Here is a 13,206-nt window from a genome sequence, read left to right on the forward strand (position 1 = left end):
ATTAATGTAAAAAACGTGTAATTAGTGTAAGAAAGCTCAATTTGCAAGTAGATATAAAATCATGTATGAAATTATTGAATTGTACAATTTTCTATTAGCTGTTTTTTAAGCATCCTAATCTTCATAATTTATCTGAATTAATGGTTGCACTGAGATAGAAGGCTAGGAACTCAAAGCTGCTCTGCTATACAGCCTGTTCTGATGGGAGATGTCATTCTGTAAATATGTTTCTCTTATTGGTTAATGAATAAAGCACTGTTGGCCTATAGGAAAACAAGATAGGCAGGACCAGGAGGAAAGACGAAATAGTAGGTAGGAGATCCAAGATGGAGGATGGAGAGGTAGAACGCCAACCCCTCTCTCTGGTAAGATAAAACCACATGGAAACTTAGATTAATCAAAAAGGGTTAATCATTAAGACAGAGCCAGCCAAGAAAAATGCTGCTACCAAGAAGCCATGCTTATCTCTGCCCTTTGGTTTCTAAAACCCCTTTTTAAGCTTTTGTTAAGTTTTAAGTGGAAGTTCCTATTAGCCACGTTGCAGATGCCAATATGTTAAGAGTAGTTTTTTCCCTGACACCACCACACCAGCCCCAAATAACACACAGAGACACTGTATTAGATATAATTGTGTTGGCCAGGTACTAGTTTGTTATCGGCTAGCTCTGTCTCAATTATTAACCCATTTCTATTAATCTAAGTATTTCCACGTGGTCTTATCTTACCAGAAAGAGGGGCTGGCGTTCTTCTCTCTTCGTCCTCTGTCTTTGATCTCCTCCCTACTACTTCCTCTCTCCTCTTAGTCCCGCCTATCTTGCTTTCCTATTGGCCAACAGTGCTTTATTCTTTAACCAGTATGAGAAACATATTTACAGACTGACAACTCCCATCACTATTCAAAGCTCATGGTAAAGCAAAGTAGCTTTCTGTTGACTTACAATAAATAACTGAGAGCTGTTGGTTTACACAGGGAAGAGAACACCAGTTCTTTATCCAGTACCAAAAGGTCAGCCCTGAAAACACACACATGTAATTACCATACAGATTGAGAAGGTTACATTTAGGAATGTGTGTGTGTGTGTGTGTGTGTGTGTGTGTGTGTGTTCATGTATATGCATGTACACATATAAGAACAGTTAATGAAAAAAGGCCACAAATTTAAAATAGAGCAAGGAGGGGTATAAGAGAGAGTATGGAGAAAGGGAAAGGGAGGGAGAAATGATGTCATTGTCTAATAATCTCACAATGAAAGAAAAAGAAAACATAAAAAGGGATTGTGGCTGTGCATATGCTTTTGACAATATGCCTATCGAGAGGAATTTAGATGAAAATATAGTGCAACATCAGCTTTCAAGATCTTAAGTCACTCTTGACCAAATCTCTTTTCCAAGCAGCAAGCCATTGTTTTCTTTTAAAAATGATCGTAGATTTCCACATCCTCTACTCTGCATATCCCCTTGCTGTAGACAACCCCAAAGGTATACCTAGGTTTTACTTCTATTTGAAAATTCTGGAGCTTCTTCCAGATCATGTCAGCCTTTAATGACATGAATGTTATATACACTCTCTGTATCCAAGGAAATCCTTACACTATGATAGGAAGACGCCTTACCCTGATGCGTGAGCTTAAGGCCCAAATGTGGAAACATGGACATTGTGAACCTGAGGCTACCAAAGTTCTTATGGGAGGCAGTGAGGGGGTGAATGTTTAGTCCTGTTCTCTCTCACTCTAATTTACAAATAGTTTTGGAAAAGTCACCATTGAACTTTTCCAAATGCCATCACCTTCCAGAAATTAAATTATGTTGTCCTACATGTAGGTAAACATATTGTTTCACCAAGGTTTTAGTTATTTATATTTTATTGTATATTTCATCTACATATTTTGTAGTCTCATTCTGCTGCTCAGACTTACATAGAACTACTGAGATTAAGACTTTTTATGTTCTCAGCCTCCCTAGTACCTTGGAGTACAGGCTAGTACTACTATACACACGTATTTATGACAACATTTTAGAAAATAAGTTTATGAATCTTTTTTTTTTCTTTCTGGAATTCTGAGATTGATCATTTATTCTCGGAATTAAAAGATGTATTATCAATGTGATTACGGTCAGGGTTGAAGCAATTTTGTAGTTGCTAATTTGATATGCAGTATGTTCTGATGGAATGCCCTGGGACAGGAAGACCCGAAACTTGTCTTCAAGATGTTAATGATAAATGATCAATTCCTCGATGAAACAACACTATAGAACTAGATAATTCATAAAATAAGCAGGAACCTTCTGTAGTACTGCCCGTGATCCCTTTAAATCATGCTGTTATCTAGCTAAAACGGAGAAGGAAATGTTAACATCCTCCCTTACAGATCTTCTCCATAGCAACAAACTGAGTAAGTTGACCTGCTGGTACAATAGTGTCTTGGTGGGGTTTCTATTGCTGTGAACAGACACCGTGGCCATCGTGGTGGTGACACACAGGCAGATACTGTGCTGGAGAAGTGGCAGAGAGTTCTGCATCTAGGCTGGCAGGAAGAGAGGTAGTGAGCCTGGCTTGAGTGTCTGAAACCTCATAGCTCACCTCCAGTGACACACTTCCTCCAACAAGACCATGCCTCCTCCTAACAGTACCACTCTTTATGGACCTATGGGGATCATTCTTATTCAAACTACGGCTCACTCGTAATAGTTCTCTTCAGAACTGTTGCTTTGAAGGTATGATGTTCTTGACCTTAGGAAAATAAAGGTCAGCCGGTGCTTACATGAATTATGGCCGACACCTAAAATTTGCTTAGGATCCCTATTAAGGGGCAGAGATCTCACTGAGATTCATTGCTTTCAATAAAAATTCCTTTCGCATGGTTTCTTTCATAATTGATAAACATTCCCTTCCTTCCTTCCTTTACAAATGAGGGTGGTATGAACACAAGTCCCTGTGGTTCCTTAATTAACCCGGAACATTTCCATGAAGTTAAACTGTCTACTTTATCTCTGGAGAACTGAATTTAATATATTCTAGTATGTTAAATTGGTTGTACTTCAAATATTCTCAGGTTTGGAAGAGCCTAAGACTCTGAATCTAAATAAGATACTTGTACAGGAAAACCTTGTGCTGGTATTTTTTTCTAATTGATTCATTTATTGTTTTGAGATTGTAATTATATCACTTCCCTTTTCTTTTTCCCCCTCCAAACCTTTCCATATATCCCTCCTTGTACGCATTCAAACTCATGACACCTATTTTTTCATAGTTTTTGATATTTATCCCTAAAATACATAGTTCAACATACACAGTCCATATAAGCACACCAGCTGGTTATCTAATACCAAATAGTCAGCTGTAAAAAAATAATCATATGTACAAGTAACATTATAAGAAAGGGACTGGTTTAATGAGGTTACTTGAACTGCTATGGGTTGGGCTTCTGGGAGAACGGCTAGAAGAATGATCCTTTACATTCTCACCAGAATAAAAGAATGGTTTTGGGCTGTTATATAGTCTGAAGTAAAGATCTGAGTCAGCCAACATAACCAAAGAGAAAAAAATAATTCATTCGGTTGCAAATTATTTTCATCAGTGATTTTAGAATGTACTCTTTGTACATATGAAGTCTACAAAACACATACAGTTCTTCTTTCCCCTCAATGGCAGTTTCTGCCCTGGTACTCAGTGTTCCTCGTTAAAACCCCCACATGGATAAAGTTTGCATCTACGGTTGCAGCAAAACACAAAGTGGTAGGTAGAGAGTGATCCTCGTTAAGCCCTCTTTCCTCAGGACTTTGCAGTTTCTGTTTTGAAGCCCATGGTAGCTTCATGTGCTAAGGCAGGAGTTTCATTTTCTGTTCCGTTGTTATGAATCTCTTCTATTCTATGCAGTTTTGTCTTACTGTACTCTACACATTTCTCTTTCAAATACTTGATTTTAATTATTGAGGTAACTCATATATTATAAAAACATGAAGCCACTGTCAAGCATTTGTACACGTATACAAGCATTTGTAACCAGGTATACAACCAGTAGGAAGGAATCCTTGGCGGAGAAGGTGTACCCACTCTTCTGGCCTGTAACTTGAGTTTGTCTAGTCAGATTGTAGGGTCCCGTTGGAAAGTGACCTAAAAGATGTTAATGATATCAGTGGACAGGGCTAGACATCAGGCAATCAGAATTTTATTTGGGAGAGCAAGTCATAACAGCAAGTGGGGTCTGATGTAGTCCTGCCTGGACTGCAGGTTCTATGATCAAAAACAAGCAAACAAACAAACCATAAACCCACTTTCTTATCCAATCACTGTTAGGTACAGATATAGTAAATAAGAACATCAGCATTATTAGTAGGCACATCTAATTAATAAAATCCTAGAAATAATATTATTTCATGAGTCACTGTGACCAAGTAGTCATCAGAGAAAAATAAAGTATTCACTAAGTATCAAAATCTTCTATCTAGTAAAAGTATATTGAATGTTTGTTTGCGTGACATCTTTTACAAGACCCTGGGAAATAATGAGCAAATGGACACAGCGTTGTTCCTATAGGAGTTTCTTACAGTAGTTCAGTAGGTGGGAACACAGGAGGAAGAATCGCTAGTAACAAGATTCATGGGAAGCTCTACGTCATGAGGTATTTTAATTATAAGACGTTGTAAGATTTTACATTTGATTTACATTCAGTAGAAATGGGGTGAGAGTGTAGGAAGAGATGGAATTATATTCAAGAGACCTGAAGGATGACTAGAAGGAAGAAATTGCACCTGGCCTTATAGACAAAACATCAGTATGAAAACAGCTGCCAGGCAGGATTCATGGGCAGTCCAGTCTCTGACTGAACCCCAAAGAAAGATGACTGGGAATACAGAACAGCACAGTCACATTGAGAGAGACTTTGTAGACCTCAGTTGCCCACTGTAGTTTAGCTTAAATATGCAGAGAGGCTGCTAATCATGTGGACTTGGAAAGTGACAGTAACAGAAGATGATGGAATTGCCTGGGACATCTTTAACGAACACCTGTAAACTGCATAAATACATCAGAGGAAAGTAAAAATGGCCTCTTGTTCTTTGGCTTTAAGCCAAAGGTCTAGCTTTACTTTGGGGGTGGGGGTCCACGAAGGAGTCACACAGGGAGGCAAACCATGAGAAGTTAAGAATGAAAACATGATGCTGATGGACTTGCTCAACCTGGATCAAAATGCAGAAAGTCTAATGTTGGGTGGTTCGTTGTCAGCATATTTATAATGCAGTACAACTTGAGGGCTTCTAGGCAACAATGAGTCTCATCGATTCAATTCCAGGTGTGCAATAAAGTTTAAGACGTGACTAGATAGAAACTCTTCTACAAAGTACATATGACCATGAGGCGGGTTCTAGACCTGCAAGATCTAGAACCCAGTGTGGTCTCTGACGGATAGCCTAGGCCATAGAACATTTGTGACATTTCCCCTATGGGTAGGTAATGGTCTGGGAGAAAAGAATCTGAATAACCATTCTGGGGAATTTGAGTGACACCTATCTGCCCCCACAGATAGCAAAAAAGAAGCCACCGGGTTGTTTTATAAATTACTCACTCAGCTTTCTGGCTGGAACTCAGAAGGGGCACCCCTGTGTGATGAACATTCTTGATTCTCTTAGGGCTTCTCCGTGAGTGCAAGGGCCTCTCTTCCCACAACAACTGTACAAACTCAAGGAAGATTGCAGTAGTAACAGGTGTGGATACTAAATAATGAAAACATCCTGTACAAACCCTTCCTGGCTCTCTCCCTCCCTCTCTCCCTCTCCCTCTCCCTCCCTCCCTCTCTCTCTCTCTCTCTCTCTCTCTCTCTCTCTCTCTCTCTCTCTCTCTCTGTGTGTGTGTGTGTGTGTGTGTGTGTGTGTGTGTGTGTATGTGTGTTGGGTGGCAGGAAGGGCAAGTGCTAACTGTACAACCTAAGTGACTTAAGGAGGTTTATGACTTCACAAAGAACCTTGTGGCTCAGAAGCCACGTCAATGTGTGGCTCTGATCCAGAGGCCATCTGTGCACACAGTCTCCAAGCTGGTCCTCTAGCTAGGATGCTTTCCAAATTTTTGCCGTGTTTTATATTCATTTAGTGAGTTTGTGAAAACAAGCATTCTTGGGCCCCACTCCCAGAATCTCTGCTTCATTAAGCTTGGCATATGACTTATAGGCTTGCATTTTCCACGATATCCCAGATACTAGTAATCTGATTTCTGAATGCCCAAAGCTGCGCCGTGGCCATATCTCTCTTCCAGAGCGTGACAATAAAAGGGAACTCATTTCTGTTCGGGCTCCACTGATGAGAGCTCAGTCATCTTGCTACTGAAAAAGCCTGAGAAGTTGACAGCTCTGTGACCTGTTCCCATAGGGAACAGGTAGAGAGAATGTTAAAGTGAGAAACTGGTGTCCTCTGGCAGAGATATAACACCAAAAACAGGAAGCAGCAAAATGCTTGTGGTTTCCCTGGAAACCCCTGCACCGTGAATGGGGCACTGTGTGAAAAGCCGTACTCCAGGTGAGATCTCAAGTCATTAGGATTTCATTTACTAGGAGGTGGAGAAGAGTTGAGGTTTGGGATGCTTCTACTCTATAGGAAGAGGGAAGAGAGACAATGTGAGACACACAGAGCAGCAGAAAAACAGCATTCGCAGCAGAGCTGAATACAGAATACGTTACCTAGGTAATTCCTATGCACAGCTTTTCATCTACCAGGAGCTGGAAAGGATGTATGAGTTACTGGAGGAATGTATTTTCTTTTTTTTTTTTTTTTTTTGGAATGCATTTTCTTTAACAAAGATAACGCTGCTAATGAAGACTATTATACAAATAGCAAGTACTAATTATTGCATTTCCCGTGACTTGTCAGTTATAATCTAACCACATCTTCTAAAGGCCTAATACAGGTTCTCCCTTTCACTTCCAGTGAAAGTTTGTTTTAAACCAAATTATAATCTCTGCACCATGAATACTATTAGAATTGACTCGTGAGTCGTAACTTTTCTCCCTTAAGAAAATACGAAATGAGGAAAATTACGTTTGTAAGAAACACCATATAGCTGGTCAACTTTTTTTTAAAGCAGATAAAATAGTGATAAATAAATAACACATATATTATCCTCATCGGCATAAAATGTTTTCATTTTTTATTCAAACATGCCAATATTTTACTTGAAATGCTACGTTTTCAGATAATTACAAAAAATATCCCAAACTCACTGTTTAAGCTTTGTCAAAGTGGTTACTTTCAAAGGTTGTTCTGTTAGTACCACACTTAACGACAGAGATATTTGAAAATCGCTTTGAGCAACTCAGTGTAAAGCTCTGTTAAAATCCTTAGCATTGCCGTACTTAATAAAAAACACCATTCCGCTTCAGTGTTACGGTTTGGTAGTGACAGAGAGGAATCAAGAAGTCGGTGAATCATTTAAACGTTCAGATAGCTAGCAATACCGACTTCCTGCTTGGAGACACCAACACCTGAGGAAGACGGCGGCAAAACTGCTGAAGGCCGGTGCACAGAGAACAATGACGCCATAGAGGGGAAGCTACAGGCAAAAGATATATTTAAACGTGGTAAATAGAAAACATCACCTTTAACAGTCGCCATTATTGTGCCAAGATGCCTGGAAGAATAATGTTGCCTAGCTAGTGTTCAACTGGCTTAGATAGGCTGCTCTTGAAGTTTCCAGTCCTCTAAACTGTGATCAGCTTACAAAACGATTTATTAGGCTGAGAGCCCCTCTGTTGGGCAGGCAGCCTATGGTAGACACAAGCCAGTCCTAGGGACAGAGAGCAAGGGCCCATGGGTCATAGAATGGCTGAACCTCTCAAATGATGCAAGCATCCCTAATCGGCCCCAAGGAAGGCAAGCAGAATATGGCTGTTGTGCTATTTTTCTGATTTATCCAAGGGCTTTATGGTTTTGATTTCCTTACCACTTCATTCCTAGGGATATTTTCCACACAATGTGTTTAAGGGCGTAGCAAACAGAAGCATGTCAGTGACAGTGGAAACACACGTGCAGAAAAGTGTAGCATCTGGCTACAGCTGCGTGGCACAGCAACCGAGCTCCTGGTTCCATTCCAAGTGCTAGGGAGAGAGAAAGAGGTAAACATCAAGACATCAGAAAACTCAAACAAAAACAAAACAAAAATAACAACAGAAAAACACAGTGTAGATCTGAGGGTCACTGACAGGTTTGATTACATCAAAATATGTGAAGTTTGGATGTGAGGAGGTACGTGTACATACATGTGTGCACGTATCTGCAGCAGTGATAACCCCGACGTGCCTAAGTGAAGGCAAATGTCTTCCACCTTGATGCTCTACTTTATTTTTTGAGAAACAGGTCCCATGTGTATCCGTTCCTGGGCTTCCACTTTAGGGTGACAGAAATGCATTGCAGTGCCCGGCTTTACGTATAGGTGCTTGGAATCTGAACTCAGGTCAAGTACTGAGCCATCTCTCCACTCCAGTTAATCTGCTTTACATGAAAGTGTGACCGTTTAAACATGATTCCCTGGCAGTTTTCCTTGTTGCAACTACTTGTTCCTAGTGAGGATTGCTAGTATTCAGGCAACTGTACTGGCCTGTCCTTGGGGTTCTGGCAGGACACGCCCTCAGCTGCAGCCACTAACTAAGAGCACCACCTGTGCACATTCACTATGTTCCTTGTTTTTTTTTTTTTTTTTTTTCTTATTTTAGATATCGATCCCAGTTCCTTCTCCCTCCCTCCTTCCCATTCCTCCTAACCACCTTCCCAACTCACCCCACCCCCAGTCCACAGGGAGGATTATGCCTTCTGGGAAGGTCAACAAAATCTGTCAAATTATTTGGAGTAGGGTCTAGCCCCTCCCTCCTGCCTCTAGGTTAGAGGACTATCCCTTCATGGGGAATGTGCTCCCAAAGTACCCCTGTCTCTGTGGGTTTCTGCAAACCAGTTTTGTCTTCCCTCTCTGCATCTGGATTGCAGTTCTGCTCAGTGTTTATTTGCCGGCGTCTGCTTCTGTTTCTATCAGCTACTAGATGAGGGCTCTATGGTGGTGGATAAGTTAGTCATCAATCTAGCTGGCCTGAACAAGGAGGAGCTAACGGCCCCCAGACTGATAGCTGGGAATCCAGCATGAGACTGACTCAGACCCTGAACATGGGTCTCAGTTAGAGGGCCTGGGCAGTCTAAGGGACCTCTGACAGTGGAACCAGGATGGATCCCTGGTGCACAAAAGGACATTGGGAGCACATTCCCCATGGAGGGATACTCCCTTAACCTAGAGGCAGGAGGGAGGGCCTAGTCCCTACTCCAAATGACTTGGCAGATTTAGTTGACCCCTCCTGGAAGGCATCACCCTCCCTGTGGAGTATGCCAGGTGGGAGGGGAGGGTGGTCTGGGGGACATGAGAGGGTGGAAGAGAGGGAAAGAGGGAGGGAGGGAGAGGGAACTGGGATTGATATGTAAAAAAAAGGAAAACAGAAAAAAAAGTGAGCCATCAATCTCATTATCAAGGAAGGGCATTTAAGGCAGCCTTTCCACTGCTGCTCAGACTGAGACTCTAGGGAAATGTCCAGAGACCTACAAGGATGACCCCATTACCTTCCCCTTTAAAAGCCCTGCCCACCTCTCCTCTCTCTCTCTCTCTCTCTCTCTCTCTCTCTCTCTCTCTCTCTCTCTCTGTTTCCTTCCCCCCTCCCTCTCTAACCCTCTGCTTCAACCCCTCTGCGTAGCATCTTCCTCTCAGGAGATGCTTTTCCTAAACTAAAGCAGGGAGGATCCATTATTCTTGCCTTCTGCAAGTGCACTGGAGAAAAACTATACAATAAAACCAACAAACAAATGTGTCATTTCTCCCTTTTTGTGAGCAATTCAGACGACTTGGTTACAAACATCAAGGAACTGATGAAATATGTATGCAATTACTACAAATATCATTTGTATTAGCATTCTGTATAATCTCACATAAAATAACACGCTGTTCTGTCTCAAATATTTCAACACCATTTTACATTCCAGCCCTATTTTTCCATGCCATCTAAAATCTAAATTTACATGATGCTGGAAAATCAAGGATTTAAAACACAGTATGTGAGAAGCTTGGGGGAACAGGGTCACCCTTCCATGTGAAACCTGTCTGATAATCCGTGCCGCACAGATCTCATAAACACAAATGTGGTTTTAGCTTAAAACTTTTCAGATTAAGTTTCTTTTCTTTTCTTTTCTTTTCTTTTTTTTTTAAATTCCAGCAATTCTAAGATGCAGGACAATGTTTCTGTTTAGTCTCATGCTTGTCTTCATGTCACAATTTGGAGATTAAATACTTGAGGTCAAGAGATATTAAATTGCACCTCACACCCACATAAACTAGCAACCCAAGTGGAAATTGTGTTCAAAAGCAGTTGTGTATTCTAGGCCAGCATGCTTGAAAAAAATAAATGAATAACAATAAAACTGAGTTTAATCTTCAGAAGTCTTCTGTGGGTCAGGTGAGTTTTGTTATCATTCCAAAACACACATTCTAGCACCCTAGCCGGCAAGGTTACCCCAACATTTTTCCATATGTGCAGACAATTGTGATACTGAAAGGTCAAATATTTGATGAGCGGGATAAGCAGACTCTTCCATATTTAATCACTACATCAGGTCACGTGGGGTGTTAGACTAGGGAGAATATCAGAAGGTGAGTGTGGCTGAGAATGATGCAACACTTACCTTGAAGACTTCCACTTTGTAGATGTGTGTTTTCACTTTACAGTAGTAAATACATTATTTAAATTGGAAATAGCACACCCCAGGCTTCACATCGCCTCCCTTTGGGAACATTTGCTGTAACAGGGGCATTGTCGAGCCATCCAGCAGATCTTCACATGTAATCTTTATTGTCTTTAACAGATATTAGCATTTTACATGGAGCCTTCAAAGTACCTGATACTTCACATAACTGTAAACTAAGAATTCCCCCAGAAAAACCCTAAAATTGTTTAGTTTACAAAATTAAATGGTGGAGAGATTGAAGGATAAGTGGATTATAAAATTTTCCCAGGTCACAAAGCATTTTCTGTTTTAGAAAATGGTTATGATAATAAATTCCATGTAGTTTCTACAGAAAGTTTTTATAGATTTTTAAAGAAGTGTAAGTTCTCCTTTATTACTAATGGAAGAACTTGGAAATGCTATTTGTACTTATAAAAGAAATAGAAGGATCCTGCATGTATCACTATTAAATATTGATGAAGAATATCAGTACTCTTATATTATTAAAATGATCTGTGTTGTTTTAAATTGATCCTTAAATATGTATAGTAAGTTAGTTTCATGTTTAGAAATATTATTAGCATACTTGTTCTCTTGAGTCTGTTGTAGTTGAAGGTAGACACTCTTTGTCACAGGATTAATGGCATTCATGTCTTCCTCTGTTTCTCCTTGAAAGCATGGAAACCAGTCAGGCAATCTCTGAAAATTATTTTCCGTTTACATAAATAGAATGAACCTTTGTATCTGATAGCAGGAAGACCTTGTTTGGTTTATCTTGTACATTTCTATTAGTTCTGAGAATGTCTAGGATTTTCCTAAAAAATGCTGTTATTTTCTAAAGCATCTGATTTTATAGGACATATGATTTATTAAAATACATTAGTTGAAAATGATTTCACTTCCGTAATTACTAATCTTATTGTTGTTATTGAGATCCTTACATGACTTAATATTAATAAATTAAATAAGTAATGTAACTTCACTCCTTGGGATAGCACTTTGTGCCTTTATAACAGCTATCCACTAGAGGAAAACACTCTGTGATTCAGGATGATTCAAGACAGCTGTTTTTAGTGACTGTGGTCACAGCATGTTCATACACTCTGCTGTTTCTGTGGAAAATAGTTTTCTAGTCTTAAATAGAGTAAAGGAACTAATCTTACTTCATGCAAGCAGCAATCTGTCTTACTCTCCTCGTCCCTGGAATTCTGAATATAAAAATATGCATGAAAGATTTGCCTATGATGTGTTACCGCTGTGTTAGTAAGCTCTCCATCACAGCAAAAAAATTCCCAAGGTCTTTAGTGTATGCACAGATGAAGTTATTTGGTTCATGACTATTCTGGTTTCAGAAGTTCTGAGTCATGATCACTCAGATCCTTTGCCTTTAGGCCTGTGGAAAGATAGCAAATCTCTGTCAAATGCGTAGTAGAGAAAGAAGGGCAACGATCAAAGGCCTTCTGGTCAGGAAGTAAAGAAGAGGGCCCCATGTTCCACTACACATTTCTGGAGAAACTCGAAAATGACGAAAAGTCTCCCCCAAGTCTTCACCTTTTCAAGATATTTCACTTCCCAATATCTCCCTTGGATGGGTAGAAGTCTTTAATCTCGGTGTAATAACCACAACATGTTTTACATATATACTCACATCAAATACAGAAAACTTTATGAGACATTTATGACAGTCAAGAGATCGGTGCGTCGTTACATTAAATTAACTGTGGTTATCAATGTTTATTCATTTTTGGATCTGCTTGACAGAAAAACTTTTTTCAGGCCAGTCTCTTTGATTTCTTTATTGGGAATGTTTTTTTGACAGATCTAAACATATGGCTAAAACAAAACTTAGTATAAGGTTTACTTTAAGAAACTAATGAGAGTTTCTTCTGTGTATAACTAGAGAAACCTCAGGAAGTGAAGGAATGCCAAGTAATGTTTCAGATAAAAAAGGAGGATGGGATGTTCTTTTTAAAAAAAGGAGGAAAACCATGGATGATTTTAGCATGGACAGATTCATAGTTAGATGCACAGGGAACTACATTTTACCCCACATTGGGAGAAGTGTGTTTGATCTCCCAGTAAGAGCTGGAGAATATGTTCAGATCTTGTCTGGCTCCAAACCCAGCTTCAATTTCAGATGGAATACACTGCTGCTCTAGAGTGAAAGCTTCCTCTTCCTGGCCATAGTGTCTCTTTATTCAGATGTATTAGAAATTATTGTCCACGTATACAAATTATTACAGTTAAGGGAAATATACATCCCTGGCCCAAGTACTGGGAAATACCAAAAGATAATGACCATACCAAACAGTTGAGTGGCATTGATGATAACGGAAAAGACTGCCCATTAAGAATTCAGAGAATTGGATTTATCCCTGACATTTACTAACTAGATGTAAAACCTGCGAAAATGGATTCTCCACCCTGGGCTTCTTCTGCTCATCTGTGAAATGAGAGGATTGAAACAATT

At 39.8% G+C, this 13,206-nt stretch overlaps 1 protein-coding gene across 1 annotated transcript in view; it reads left to right on the forward strand.

The window, feature by feature from the left end:
• Hcn1 (hyperpolarization activated cyclic nucleotide gated potassium channel 1) overlaps positions 1-13,206 on the forward strand; it is a 331,515-nt gene that overhangs the window by 247,572 nt on the left and 70,737 nt on the right. The gene's annotated exons all lie outside the window — the stretch shown is intronic.

The sequence above is a fragment of the Phodopus roborovskii genome, unplaced genomic scaffold (assembly GCF_943737965.1).
Source record: "Phodopus roborovskii unplaced genomic scaffold, PHOROB, whole genome shotgun sequence".
NCBI classification, from domain to species: domain Eukaryota; kingdom Metazoa; phylum Chordata; class Mammalia; order Rodentia; family Cricetidae; genus Phodopus; species Phodopus roborovskii.